Source organism: Mobula hypostoma, chromosome 13 (genome assembly GCF_963921235.1).
Source record: "Mobula hypostoma chromosome 13, sMobHyp1.1, whole genome shotgun sequence".
Classification (NCBI taxonomy): domain Eukaryota; kingdom Metazoa; phylum Chordata; class Chondrichthyes; order Myliobatiformes; family Myliobatidae; genus Mobula; species Mobula hypostoma.
In genome coordinates, this window is record NC_086109.1 from 51,543,966 (window position 1) to 51,557,785 (window position 13,820).

At 45.1% G+C, this 13,820-nt stretch overlaps 1 protein-coding gene across 6 annotated transcripts in view; it reads right to left on the reverse strand.

Moving 5' to 3' along the window:
- The window catches only part of cep152 (centrosomal protein 152), a 306,980-nt gene that overhangs the window by 39,623 nt on the left and 253,537 nt on the right, over positions 1-13,820 (reverse strand). The gene's annotated exons all lie outside the window — the stretch shown is intronic.

Sequence of the window (13,820 nt, forward strand, 5' to 3'; positions counted from 1 at the left end):
AAAATCCCCAAAAATAACCATAACAAAGACCGACAAACATCCAATGTGCAAAAGAGCGCAAATTGCGCAAGTACTAAAAAAAAGTAAACAACTTGCATGTCCACTGTTTACATAGATGCTGCCTGGCTTGCTGAGTTCCTCCAGCATTTTGTGTGTGTTGCTTTGGATTTCCAGCATCTGCAGATTTTCTTGTGTTTGTTGACACAAAGGTTGATAGCGTAGTGGATAGTTAGGGTCATGCAGTCAGATAGAAATACAGCATAGAATCAGGCCCTTCGACCCATTTAGTCCATGCCGAAAACCATTTGAACTGCATTTCCCAATTACCAGCACCAGGACCATAGCCATTGATATCCCAGCTACCCACATATCTATATAAAATTTTCTTAAATGCTGAAATCAAGCTAGCATCGACCACTTGTCCTGGCAGCTCATTCCACACTCTCATGACTCTCTGTATGAAGAAGTTTTCCCTCATGTTTCACTTAAACTTCTCACCTTTCACCCTTAAGCCATGACTCTGGTAGTCCCACCCAACCTCAGAGGTAAAAGCATTATATGCATTTACCCTATCTAGCTCTATCAAATCTCCTCTCAATCTTCTAAGTTCTGAAGAATACAGTCCTAACCTATTCAATCTTTGCTTATGACTCAGGTCCTCCAGACCCGGCAACATCCTTGAAAATTTTCTCTGCACTCTTTCAACCTTGTTTATATCTTTCCTGTAAGTAGATGACGAACACTGCACACAATACTCCAAATTAGGCCTCCACAACATCCCATCTTCTGTACTGAAAACATTGATTTATGAAGGCCAATATGCCAAAGCTTTCTTTACAACCCAATCTACTTTCAACGATACCACTTTCAACGAATTATGTACCTGTATTCCTAGATCCCTTTGTTCAACCACACTCTGAAGTGTCCTGCTAGTCACTCTGTAAGACTTACTCTGGTTGGTCCTACCAAAATGCAAAACCTTGCACTTGTCTGCATTAACTTCCAGCTTCCACTGTGCAGCCTATTTTTCCATCTGATGCACATCCCTCTGCAAGCCATGATAGCCTTCCAGACTGTCCATTACATTCCCAATCTTGGTGTCATCCACAAATTTGCTGATCCAGTTAAATGCATTATCATCCAGATCATTGATATAGATGACAAACAACAAAGGACCCAGTACTGATCCCTGCGGCACCCCACTAGTCACAGGCCTCCAGCCAGAGAGGCAACGACGTATGACCATTCTCTGGCTTCTCCCACAAAACCAATGTCTAACCCAATTTATTACCTCATTGTCAATACCAAGCGACTGAAGCTTCTTGACCAGCTTCTCATGCACAACCTTGTCAAATGCCTTAGTAAATTCCATGGAGGCAACATCCACTGACTTGCCTTCATCAACTTTCCTGGTAACTGCCTCGAAAAACTCTACAAGATTTGTTAGACATGACCTACCATCCACAAAGCCATGACGATTATCTTTAATCAGTCCATGTCTATTCAAATACTTATATATCTGGTCCCTTAGGACGCCTTCCAATAACTTTCCCACAGCTGATGCCAAACACACCCGCCAATAATTTTCTGTTTTCTGTTTAAAGCCTTTTTTAAACAACAGAACAACACTGACTATCCTTCAATCCTCGGGTACCTCCACTGTCGCTTAGGATGATTTAAATATCTTTGCCTCACTCCTAAACCAATTCCTTAGCCATGCATTAAGTTGCATAACCTTCATAGTTCTGGCCTCCCTAGCATGTGGCACAGCTAGCAATCCTGAATCAGAATCAGGTTTATTACCACCAGCACGTGTCATGAAATTTGTTAACTTAGCAGCAGCAGTTCAATGCAATACATAATATAGAAAGAAAAAAATAAACAAGAAAATCAATTACAGTAGTATATATATGTATATTAAATAGTTAGATTAAAAATAGTGCAAAATAGAAATAATATATAAACAATTGAGGCAGTGTTCATGGGTTCAATGTCCATTTAGGAATTGCACAGCAGAGGGGAAGAAACAGTTCCTGAATCACTAAATGTATGCCTTCATGCTTCTGTACCTCCTTCCTGACAGTAACAAGAAGAGGGTATGTCCTGGGTGATGGGGGTCCTTAATAATGAAACACCACCTATCTGAAGCATCACTCCTTGAAGGTGTCTTGGATACTATGGAGGCTAGTATCCAAGATGGAACTGACAAATTTTACAAATTTCTCTAGCTTCTTTCAGTCCTATGCAGCAGCCCGACCTGCCCTCCCCCACCCCCATACTAGGCTGAGATGGTAAAGAATAGCATCAAATCCGTAGAAAGATGTGACATAGGATTGGAAGATGTTGAATCCTTGTAGGTTGAGTTAAGAAACTTCAAGCATCAAAGGACCCTAATGGCAGTCACGTACAGGCCTCCCAACAATAGCTCAGATATGGACCACAGAATACAACAGTAAATAGAAAAGGTAAGTCAAAAGAGCAATATGATAGTCATAGGAGATTTTAACGTGCAGGTCGACTGGGGAAATCAGGTTGGTAATGAATCTCAAGACAGTGAGTTTGTTGAATGTCTACGAGATGGATTTTTAGTGCAGTTGGTCATTGAGCCTACAAGGGGATCAGCTACACCGGATTGGTGTTACGTAATGAACCAGAGGCGATTAGGAAGCTGAAGGTAAAAAAAAACCCGAAGGAGCCAGTGATCACAATATGATAGAGTTCAACTTGAAATCTGATAGGGAGAAAGTAAAGTCTGACATAGCAGTATTTTAGTGGAGTAAAGGAAATTATTGTGGTATGAAAGAGGAGTTGGCAAAAGTAAATTTGAAGGAGATGCTAGCACAGCAGCAATGACCTGAGTTGCTGGGAAAAAAAGAGGAAGGTGCAGGAGATACATATTCCAAAAACAAAGAAATACTCAAATGGCAAAACAGTACAACTGTGGCTAACAAGGGAAGTCAAAGCCAATGTAAAAGCAAAAGAGAGGGCATATAACAAAGCAAAAATTAACAGGAAGGTACAGGATTGGGAAGCTTTTAAAAACCTAGAGAGAGCAATTAAAAGAACCATTAGGAGGGAGAAGATGAAATATGAAAGCAAGCTAGCAAACAATATCAAGGAGGATCGTAAAAGCTTTTTCAAGTATGTAAAGAATAAAAGAGAGATGAGAGTAGATATAGGACTGCTGGAAAATAAGGCCAGAGAAATAATAACAGGGGACAAGGAGATGGCAGATGAACTAAATGAGTATTTTGCATCAGTCTTCAGTGTGGCAGACACTAGTAGTGTGCCAGATGCTGAAGGGTGTGAGGGAACAGAAGTGGGTGCAGTTACTATTTCAAGGGGGAAGGTGCTCAAAAAGCTGAAAGACCTAAGGGTACATTAAGTCACCCAAACCAAATGAACTGCACCCTAGGGTTCCAAAAGAGATCATGGGAGAGATTGTGGAGGCATTATAGACAATAGACAATAGGTGCAGGAGTAGGCCATTCAGCCCTTCGAGCCAGCACCACCATTCACTGTGATCATGGCTGATCATCCACAATCAGCACACTTTTTCTGCCTTCTCCCCATATCCCTTCACTCCGCTATCTTTAAGGGCTCTATCTCCTTTTTGAAAGAATCCAGAGAATTGGCCTCCACTGCCTTCTGAGGCAGAGCATTCCACAGAACCACAAACCTCTGTGTGAAAAAGCTTTTCTTCAACTCCATTCTAAATTGTTTACCCCTTATTCTTAAACTGTGCCCTCTGGTTCTGGAATCCCCCAACATCGGGAACATGTTTCCTGCCTCTAGCGTGTCCAATCCCTTAATAATCTTATATGTTTCAATCCGATCCCCTCTCACTCTTCTAATTTCCAGTGTATACAACCCCAGTCGCTCCAATCTTTCAACATATGACAGTCCCGCCATCCCGGGAATTAACCTCGTGAACCTACGCTGCACTCCCTCAATAGCTAGAGTGTCCTTCCTCAAATTTCGAGACCAAAACTGTACACAATATTCCAGGTGTGGTCTCACCAGGGCCCTGTACAACTGCAGAAGAACCTCTTTGCTCCTATACTCAATTCCCCTTGTTATGAAGGCCAGCATGCCATTAGCTTTCTTCACTGCCTGCTGTACCTGCATGCTTACTTTCAGTGACTGATGAACAAGGACACCTAGATCTCGTAGTACTTCCCCTTTTCCTAACTTGACACCTTTCAGATAGTAATCTGCCTTCCTGTTCTTGCCACCAAAGTGGATAACCTCACATTTATCCACATTAAACTGCATCTGCCATGCATCTGCCCACTCACCCAATCTGTCCAAGTCACCCTGCATTCTCATAACATCCTCCTCACATTTCACACGGCCACCCAACTTAGTGTCATCTGCAAATTTGCTAATGTTATTTTTAATCCCTTCATCTAAATCATTAATGTATATTGTAAATAGCTGTGGTCCCAGCACCGAGCCTTGCGGTACCCCACTAGTCACTGCTTGCCATTCTGAAAAGGACCCATTAATCCCTACTCTGTTTCCTGTCTGCCAACCAATTTTCTATCCATGTCAGTACCCTACCCTCAATATCATTTGCTCTAATTTTGCACACTAACCTCCTATGTGGGACCTTATCAAAGGCTTTTTGAAAGTCCACGTACACTACATCCACTGGCTTTCCCATGTCCATTTTCATAGTCACATTCTCAAAAAATTCCAGAAGATCAGTCAAGCATGATTTCCGCTTCGTAAATCCATGCTGACTCGGACCTATCTTGCCACTGCTATCCAAATATGCCACTATTACATATTTTATAATTGATTCCAGCATTTTCTCCACCACTGATGTCAGACTAACTGGTCTATAATTGCCTGTTTTCTCTCTCCCTCCTTTCTTAAAAAGTGGGATAACATTAGCTACCCTCCAATCCACAGGAACTGATCCTGAATCTATAGAACATTGGAAAATGATTACTAATGCGTCCACGATTTCTAGAACCACCTCCTTAAGTACCCTGGGATGCAGACCATCAGGCCCTGGGGATTTGTCAACCTTCAGTCCCATCAGTTTACCCAATACCATTTTCTGCCTGATGCGAATTTCCTTCAGTTCCTCTGTTACCCTAGGTCCTCTGGCCACTATTACATCTGGGAGATTGTTTGTGTCTTCCCTAGTGAAGACAGGTCCAAAGTGCCTGTTCAGCCCGTCTGCCGCTTCCTTGTTCCCCAGAATAATTTCACCCGTTCCTGTCTTCTAGGGCCCAACTTTGGTCTTATCTAATATTTTCCTCTTCACATACCTAAAGAAGCTTTTACTATCCTCCTTTATATTTTTAGCTAGCTTACCTTCGTACCTCATCTTTTCCCCCCATATTGCCTTTTTAGTTATCTTCTGTGGCTCCTTAAAAGTCTCCCAATCCTCTGGCTTCCCACTCATCCTTGCTATGTTATACTTCCTCTCTTTTATTTTTATACTGTCCTTAACTTCCCTTGTCATCCACGGTCGCCCCTTACTCCCCTTAGAACCTTTCTTCATCTTTGGAATGAACTGGTCCTGCACCTTCTGTATTATTCCCAGAAATACCTGCCATTGTTGTTCCACTGTCATCCTTACTAGGGTATCTTTCCAGTCAATATTTGCCAGCTCCTCCCTCAGGTGCCCATAGTCCCCTTTGTTCAACTGTAATACTGACACTTCTGATCTTCCCTTCTCCCTCTCAAATTGTAGATTAAAACTTATCATATTATGGTCACTACCTCCTAATGGCTCCTTTACCTCGAGTTCCCTTATCAAATCTGGCTCATTAGTAATGATCTTTCAAAAATCATTGAACTCTGGCATGGTGCCAGAGAACTGGAAAATTGCAAATGTCACTCCACTCTTTAAGAAAGGAGAAAGGCAGCAGAAAGGAAATTATAGACCAGTTAGCCTGACCTCAGTGGTTGGGAAGATGATGGGGTCAATTGTTAAGGATGAGGTTATGGACACAGGACAAGATGGAACAAAGTCAGCACGTTTCCATAAGTGAAAATCCTGCCTGATGACCCTGTTGGAATTCTTTGAGGACATTACAAGTAAAATACATAAAGGGGATGCAGTGAACATTTATATTTGGACTTTCAGAAGACCTTTCAGAAGGTGACACATATGAAGCTGCTTACCAAGTTAAGAGCCCATGGTATTACAGGAAAGTTACTAACATGGTTACAGCATTGGCTAATTGGTAGGAGGCAACAAGTGGGAATAAAAGGATCCTTGTCTGGTTGGCTGCCAGTGACTAGTGGTGTTCCACGGGAACTGGTGTTGGGGGAGCTTCTTTTTATGTGTCTCAATGATTTAGATGATAGATGGCTTTGTTGCCAATTTTGCAGATGATAACAAGATTGGCGGAGGGACAGAGTTGGTGAAACAGATAGGATGAAGAAGGACTTAGACAGATTAGGAGAATGGGCAAGAAAATGGCAAATAAATTGTAATGTTGGAAAATGCATGGCCATGCACTTTGGTAGTAGAAATAACTGTGTAGACTATTTTCTAAACGGGAATAAAATTCAAAAATCTGAGTTGCAAAGGGACTTGGGAGTCCTTGTGCAGAACACCCTATAGGTTAACTTGCAGGTTGAGTCGATGATGGCATCAAAGGTCACGGACAGTGGGACCGAGTAGGGGATGATTGTGGAACGCAGCAGCACAGGCAGCATCTATAAGAAGGGGTACAGTCGACGTTTCAGGCCGAGACCCTTCGTCAGGACTAACTGAAAGAAGAGATAGTAAGAGATTTGCGAGTGGGAGGGGGAGGGGGAGATCCGAAATGATAGGAGAAGACAGGAAGACAGGAGGGGGAGGGACGGAGCTAAGAGCTGGAACGTTGATTGGCAAAAGGGATACTAGGCTGGAGAAGGGAGAGGATCATGGGACGGGAGAACTAGGGAGAAAGAAAGGGGGAGGGGAGCATCAGAGGAAGATATAACGAGAGGGACAGAGGGAGAAAAGAAGAGAAAGAAAGGGCAATAAATAAATAAATAGGGGATGGGAAAAGGGGAGGAGGGGCATTAACGGAAATTAGAAGTCAATGTTCATGCCATCAGGTTGGAGGCTACCCAGACAGAATATAAGGTGTTGTTCCTCCAACCTGAGTGTGGCTTCATCTTGACAGTAGAGGCCATGGATGGACTGATCAGAATGGGAATGGGACGTGGAATTAAAATGTGTGGCCACTGGGAGATCCTGCTTTCTCTGGCGGATAGAGCGTAGGTGTTCAGCGAAAAGATCTCCTAGTCTGCATCGGGCCTCACCAATACATAGAAGGTCGTACCGGACTCAGTAAATTTCAGCAAAACAGTCTCCCAGTGGCCACACATTTTAATTCCACGTACCAATCCCATTCTGCTATGTCCATCCATGGCCTCCTCCACTGTCAGGATGAAGCCACACTCAGGTTGGAGGAATAACCCCTTATATTCCGTCTGGGTAGCCTCCAACGTGATGGCATGAACATTGACTTCTCTAATTTCTGTTAATGCCCCTCCTCCCCCTTGTACCCAGTCCCTTATTTATTTATTTATCCCCCCTCTTTCTTTCTCTCTTTTTTCTCCCTCTGTCCCTCTCACTATATCTTCCTCTGATGCTCCCCTCCCCCTTTCTTTCTCCCTAGTCTTCCCGACCCATGATCCTCTCCCTTCTCCAGCCTGGTATCCCTTCTGCCAATCAACTTTCCAGCTCTTAGCTCCACCCCTCCCCCTCCTGTCTTCCTGTCTTCTATCATTTCGGATTTCCCCTTCCCCCTCCCACTTTCAAATCTCTTACTGTCTCTTCTTTCAGTTAGACCTGATGAAGGGTCTCAGTCCGAAACGTCGACTGTACCTTTTCCTATTGGTGCTGCCTGGCCTGCTGAGTTCCACCAGCATTTTGTGTGTGTTGCTTGAATTTCCAGCATCTGCAGATTTCCTTGTGTCAGCCATGATTGAATGGCAGAACAGACTCAATGGGCCAAATGGCCTAATTTCTGCAACTATGTCTTATGGTCTTATAGATAGTGATGCTGCCCGTCAGAACACCGTCCACAGTACATCTATAGAAATTTTGAAGTGTTTCATGTGACAAGCCAAATCTCTTCAAACTCCGAATGAAACATAGCCCATGTCTTGCCTTCTTTATAGCAGCATCAATATGTATCAATCCTGAGATCATAACCTTGGAGGTCCTGCTCTCTAACTTAGCACCCAACTCCCTATGTAGAACTCTATCCACATCATTAGTACCTACATGGAGCATGACCTCTGGCTGTTCATTCTCCCATTTAAGAATGCTGAGGACTCGATCCAAGATGTCCCAGGCCCCTCTTGTCCATTCCCCTAACTAACAAATTCCCTGTCACCACAACATGCCTCTTCTCCCACCTGTACCCTTCTGAGTCACAGAGCCATACTCAGTGCCAGAGACCCGACCACCTTGACTTTCCTCTGTTTGGGTGTCGAGGGTTACACATGGACACTGACAGGGTGCAAAGCTGAGAAGAGGGGGCAAATGGAGTTCAATCTGGTAAAGAGTGAAGTGAAACACTTTTGAATATTGAACTTGAAGACTGAAAATACGGGCAATGGGAGGAATCTTAGGAGTGTGGAGAATCCGAGGGATCTTGGGTTGCACGTTCGAAGATCCTTCAAGTTTGCAGCACAAGTAGACACATTGGTTAAGAAGGCCCTTGGTGTGTTTGTCTTCATTAGTGTTAGGATTATGATCAAGAATAATGAATTAATGATATAGTTCTACAATATGGGGCATCAGGCCCCAATAGTATGCCTGATAAGACACTGAAAACCTGCGCAAGCCAACTGGCTGGAGTGTTCAAGAACATCTTCAATCTCTCACTGCTGCAGTCGGAGTTTCCCACCTGCTTCAAAAGGACAGCAAAAAGAGCCCAAAAAGAGCAGGGCAAGCTACCTCAATGACTATCATCCAGTTGCACTCAATATTTACTGTGAAGTGCTCTGAGAGGTTGATCATGGCTAGAATTAACTCCTATCTAAGCAAGGATTTAGATCTGCTGCAATTTGTCTTCTGCTAAAATAGGTCTACAGCAGATAAAACCATAAGAGCAGAATTAGGCCATTCACCCATCGAGCCTGCTCTGTGATTTCATCCTGGTTGATCTATTATCCCTTCCAATCCATTCTTCTGCCCTCTCCCTGTAAACTTTTAAGTGCTCATCAACTTATCAAGAACTAATCAACTTCTGTTTCAAATATAGTCAATGAATTGGTCTACAGAGCCATCTGTGGCAACGAATTTCACAGATTCACTATCCTCTGGCTTAAGAAATTTCTCCTCATCATGATCTATATGGACGTCCTTCTATTTTGAGGCTGTGCCCTCTGGTCCTCATCGTGGCTATCCCTCAAGGTCGAGGATGATGGTCTTCATTCTGTTAATCTACTTATGAGTAAATGAGTCCAATCTTGGCTTTGAAAGTTCTTCTGCATTCAGGACAGGTAGTTCCAGATGGCAGATCGGGCTTTGGTTGTTGCTGCCTCTCTTTCCATTTTCTTCTCTTTTCTTCTAATTCTGTACATCTGTTGGCTTCAAAAGTTGCTGTTCCTTCTTGGATGACGGCTTGCCAGAGTTTCCTGCCCTTGGCATTGGTTTCCCAACTGTTGATGGCGACGTTACATTTCTACATGTTGGCTTTTAAGATGTCTTTGAATTTCTTCTGTTGTCTGCCTCTTTTACGTTTGCCTTCTTTAAGCTGGGAGTAGAAGATTTGTTTTGGCAGACGTTCATCTTCCATCCAAACAACATGACCGCTCCATCTTAGTTGGTTCTTGATGATGTAGGCTTCAAAGCTTGTTGTTTTTGCTTCATTTAGCACACTGACGTTGGTTCTTCTATCTTCCTAACTGATATTTAAGATGTTTCGAAGACAGCGTTGATGGAACTTTTCAAGTGCCTTCAGATGTCGTCGGTATGTTGTCCAGGTTTCTGATCACCCACTATAGGAAACATCCTCTCCATATCCACTCTATCCAGACCTTTCAATATCCAATAGATTTCAGTGAGATCTGCCCCCTTATTCTTCTGAACTCCAGCGACTACAGGCCCAGAGCCATCAACAGTTCCTCATACCCTTTCATACCCATAATCATTCCTGTGAACTTTCTCTGGAGTCTCTCTCATGCCACCAAATGTTTTCACCGATAAAGGGGCCCAAACTGCTCACAATACTCCAAGTACTGCAATACTCGCTGACACTCTTCCCAAACACGATTAAAGGTGAACTGGCCTTTAATTTCCTTTCTTCTGCCTCCTTCAAGAATGGGGTCACTATTACAGTAGTGAAAAAGGCTATCAAAGGATTCAGCAGGATTACAAACCAGTCAGAAATGTGGATAGATAAACAGCAGACAACCTGGACTCTCTGTACAACCATGCTGACTCCCTGCTGTACTCACTGCACACCCATGATTGTGTAGCCAAGTTTCCATCGAGCTCAATATATAAGTTTGCTGATGACACCACAATTGTAGGCCGTATTCTTAGGTAATGATGAGTTTGAGTACAGAGAGGAAATTAAGAACATGGTGGCATGGTGCGAAGACAATAACCTATCCCTCAACATCAGCAAGACGGAGGAATTGGTTGTTGACTTCAGAAGGAGTAGAGGACCGACGACCCCATTTACATCAGTGGTGCGCAAGTGGAACAGGTCAAAAGCTTTAAGTTCCTCGGGGTCAATATCACAAATGACCTGACTTGGTCCAACTAAGCAGAGTCCACTGCCAAGAAGGCCTACCAGCGCCTTCACTTCCTGAGAAAGCTAAAGAAATTTGGCCTGTCCACTAAAACCCTCACTAATTTTTATAGATGCACCATAGAAAGCATTCTTCTAGGGTGCATCACAACTTGGTATGGAAGTTGTCCTGTCCAAGACCGGAAGAAGCTGCAGAAGATCATGAACACAGCCCAGCACATCACACAAACCAATCTTCCATCCTTGGACTCACTTTACACTGTACACTGTCGGAGCAGTGCTGCCAGGATAATCAAGCACATGACCCACCCAGCCAACACACTTTTCATCCCTCTTCCCTCCGGGAGAAGGCTCAGGAGTTTGAAGACTCGTATGGCCAGATTTGGAAACAGCTTCTTTCCAAATGTGATAAGACTGCTGAACAGATCCTGACCCGGATCTGGGCCGTACCGTCCAAATATCCGGACCTGCCTCTCAACACACATCAAAGTTGCTGGTGAACGCAGCAGGCCAGGCAGCATTTCTAGGAAGAGGTACAGTCGACGTTTCGGGCCGAGACCCTTCGTCAGGACTAACTGAAAGAAGAGCTAGTAAGAGATTTGAAAGTGGGAGGGGGAGGGGGAGATCCAAAATGATAAGAGAAGACAGGAGGGGGAGGGATGGAGTCAAGAGCTGGACAGTTGATTGGCAAAAGGGATATGAGAGGATCATGGGACAGGAGGCCCAGGGATAAAGAAAAGCGGGGAGGGGGGGAAAAGCCCAGAGGATGGGCAAGGGGTATAGTGAAAGGGACAGAGGGAGAAAAAGGAGAGAGAGAGAAAGAATGTGCGTATATAAATAAATAACGGATGGGGTACGAGGGGGAGGTGGGGCATTAGCGGAAGTTTGAGAAGTCAACGTTCATGCCATCAGGTTGGAGGCTACCCAGACGGAGTATAAGGTGTTGTTCCTCCAACCTGAGTGTGGCTTCATCTTTACAGTAGAGGAGGCCGTGGATAGACATATCAGAATGGGAATGGGACGTGGAATTAAAATGTGTGGCCACTGGGAGATCCTGCTTTCTCTGGCGGACAGCGTAGGTGTTCAGTGAAACGATCTCCCAGTCTGCGTTAGGTCTCACCAATATATAGAAGGCCACATCAGGAGCACCGGATGCTGTATATCACCCCAGCCGACTCACAGGTGAAGTGTTGCCTCACCTGGAAGGACTGTCTGGGGCTCTGAATGGTGGTAAGGGAGGAAGTGTAAGGGCATGTGTAGCACTTGTTCTGCTTACAAGGATAAGTGCCAGGAGGGAAATTGGTGGGGAGGGATGGGGGGGACGAATGGACAAGGGAGTCGCGTAGGGAGCGATCCCTGCAGAAAGCCGGGGGGGGGGGGCGGAGGGAAAGATGTGCTTAGTGGTGGGATCCCGTTGGAGGTGGTGGAAGTTACGGAGAATTATATGTTGGACCCGGAGGCTGGTGGGGTGGTAGGTGAGGACAAGGGGAACCCTATTCCTAGTGGAGTGACGGGAGGATGGAGTGAGAGTAGATGTGCGTGGAATGGGGGAGATGCGTTTGAGAGCAGAGTTGATGGTGGAGGAAGAGAAGCCCCTCTCTTTAAAAAAGGAGGACATCTCCCTCGTCCTGGAATAAATGCCTCATCCTGAGAGCAGATGCGGCGGAGATGGAGGAATTGTGAGAAGGGGATGGCATTTTCGCAAGAGACAGGATGAGAAGAGGAATAGTCCAGATAGCTGTGAGCGTCAGTAGGCTTATAGTAGACATCAGTAGATAAGCTGTCTCTAGAGATAGAGACAGAAAGATCTAGAAAGGGGAGGGAGGTGTCGGAAATGGACCAGGTAAACTTGAGGGCAGGGTGAAAGTTGGAGGCAAAGTTAACGAAGTCAACGAGCTCAGCATGCGTGCAGGAAGCAGCACCAATGCAGCCGTCGATGTAGCGAAGGAAAAGTGGGGGACAGATACCAGAATAGGTTTGGAACATAGATTGTTCCACAAAGCCAACAAAAAGGCAGGCATAGCTAGGACCTATACGGGTGCCCATAGCTGCACCTTTAGTTTGGAGGAAGTGGGAGGAGCCAAATGAGAAATTATTAAGAGTAAGGACTAATTCCGCGAGACGGAGCAGAGTGGTGGTAGAGGGGAACTGATTAGGTCTGGAATCCAAAAAGAAGCGGACAGCTTTGAGACCTTCTTGATGGGGGATGGAAGTATATAGGGACTGGACATCCATGGTGAAAATAAAGTGGTGGGGGTCAGGGAACTCAAAATCATCAAAAAGTTTAAGAGTTTGAGAAGTGTCACGAACATAGGTAGGAAGGGATTGAACAAGGGGGGATAAAACCGTGTCCAGGTATGCAGAAATGAGTTTGGTGGGGCAGGAGCAAGCTGAGACAATAGGTCTGCCAGGACAGGCAGGTTTGTGGATCTTGGGTAGGAGGTAGAAACGGGAAGTGCCGTGTGCGGGAACTATAAGGTTGGAGCAGTGGATGGGAGATCCCCTGAGCGGATAAAGTCGATGATGGTGTGGGAGACAATGGCCTGGTGCCACGATCGAGGGATAAATAAGAGGAGGTATCTGCGAGTTGTCGCTGTGCCTCGGCAAGGTAGAGGTCAGTACGCCAGACTACAACAGCACCCCCCTTATTGGCGGGTTTTATAGTAAGGTTAGGATTAGTGTGGAGGGAGTGGACAGCAGAGGATTCGGAAGGAGCAAGGTTGGAATGGGAACAAGGTGCGGTGAAGTCGAGACGGTTGATGTCCCGTCGGCAGTTAGCAATAAAGAGATCCAGAGCAGGCAGAAGACCAGAGCGGGGTGTCCATGAAGAGGAGGAGGGTTGAAGACAGGAGAAGGGGTCATTGGTGGGGGTGGAAGAGTCCTTGCCGAAGAAGTAGGCTCGGAGACGGAGACGGAGACGGTGGAAGAAAAGTTCCGCGTCATGGCGAACGCGGAACTCACTGAGATGTGGGTGAAGGGGGACAAAGGTGAGGCCCTTACTGAGGACAGTGCATTCTACCTCAGACAGTTGAAGGTCAGAGGGGATGGTAAAGACCCGGCATGGATGAGAGCTGGGATCAGAGGGGGGAG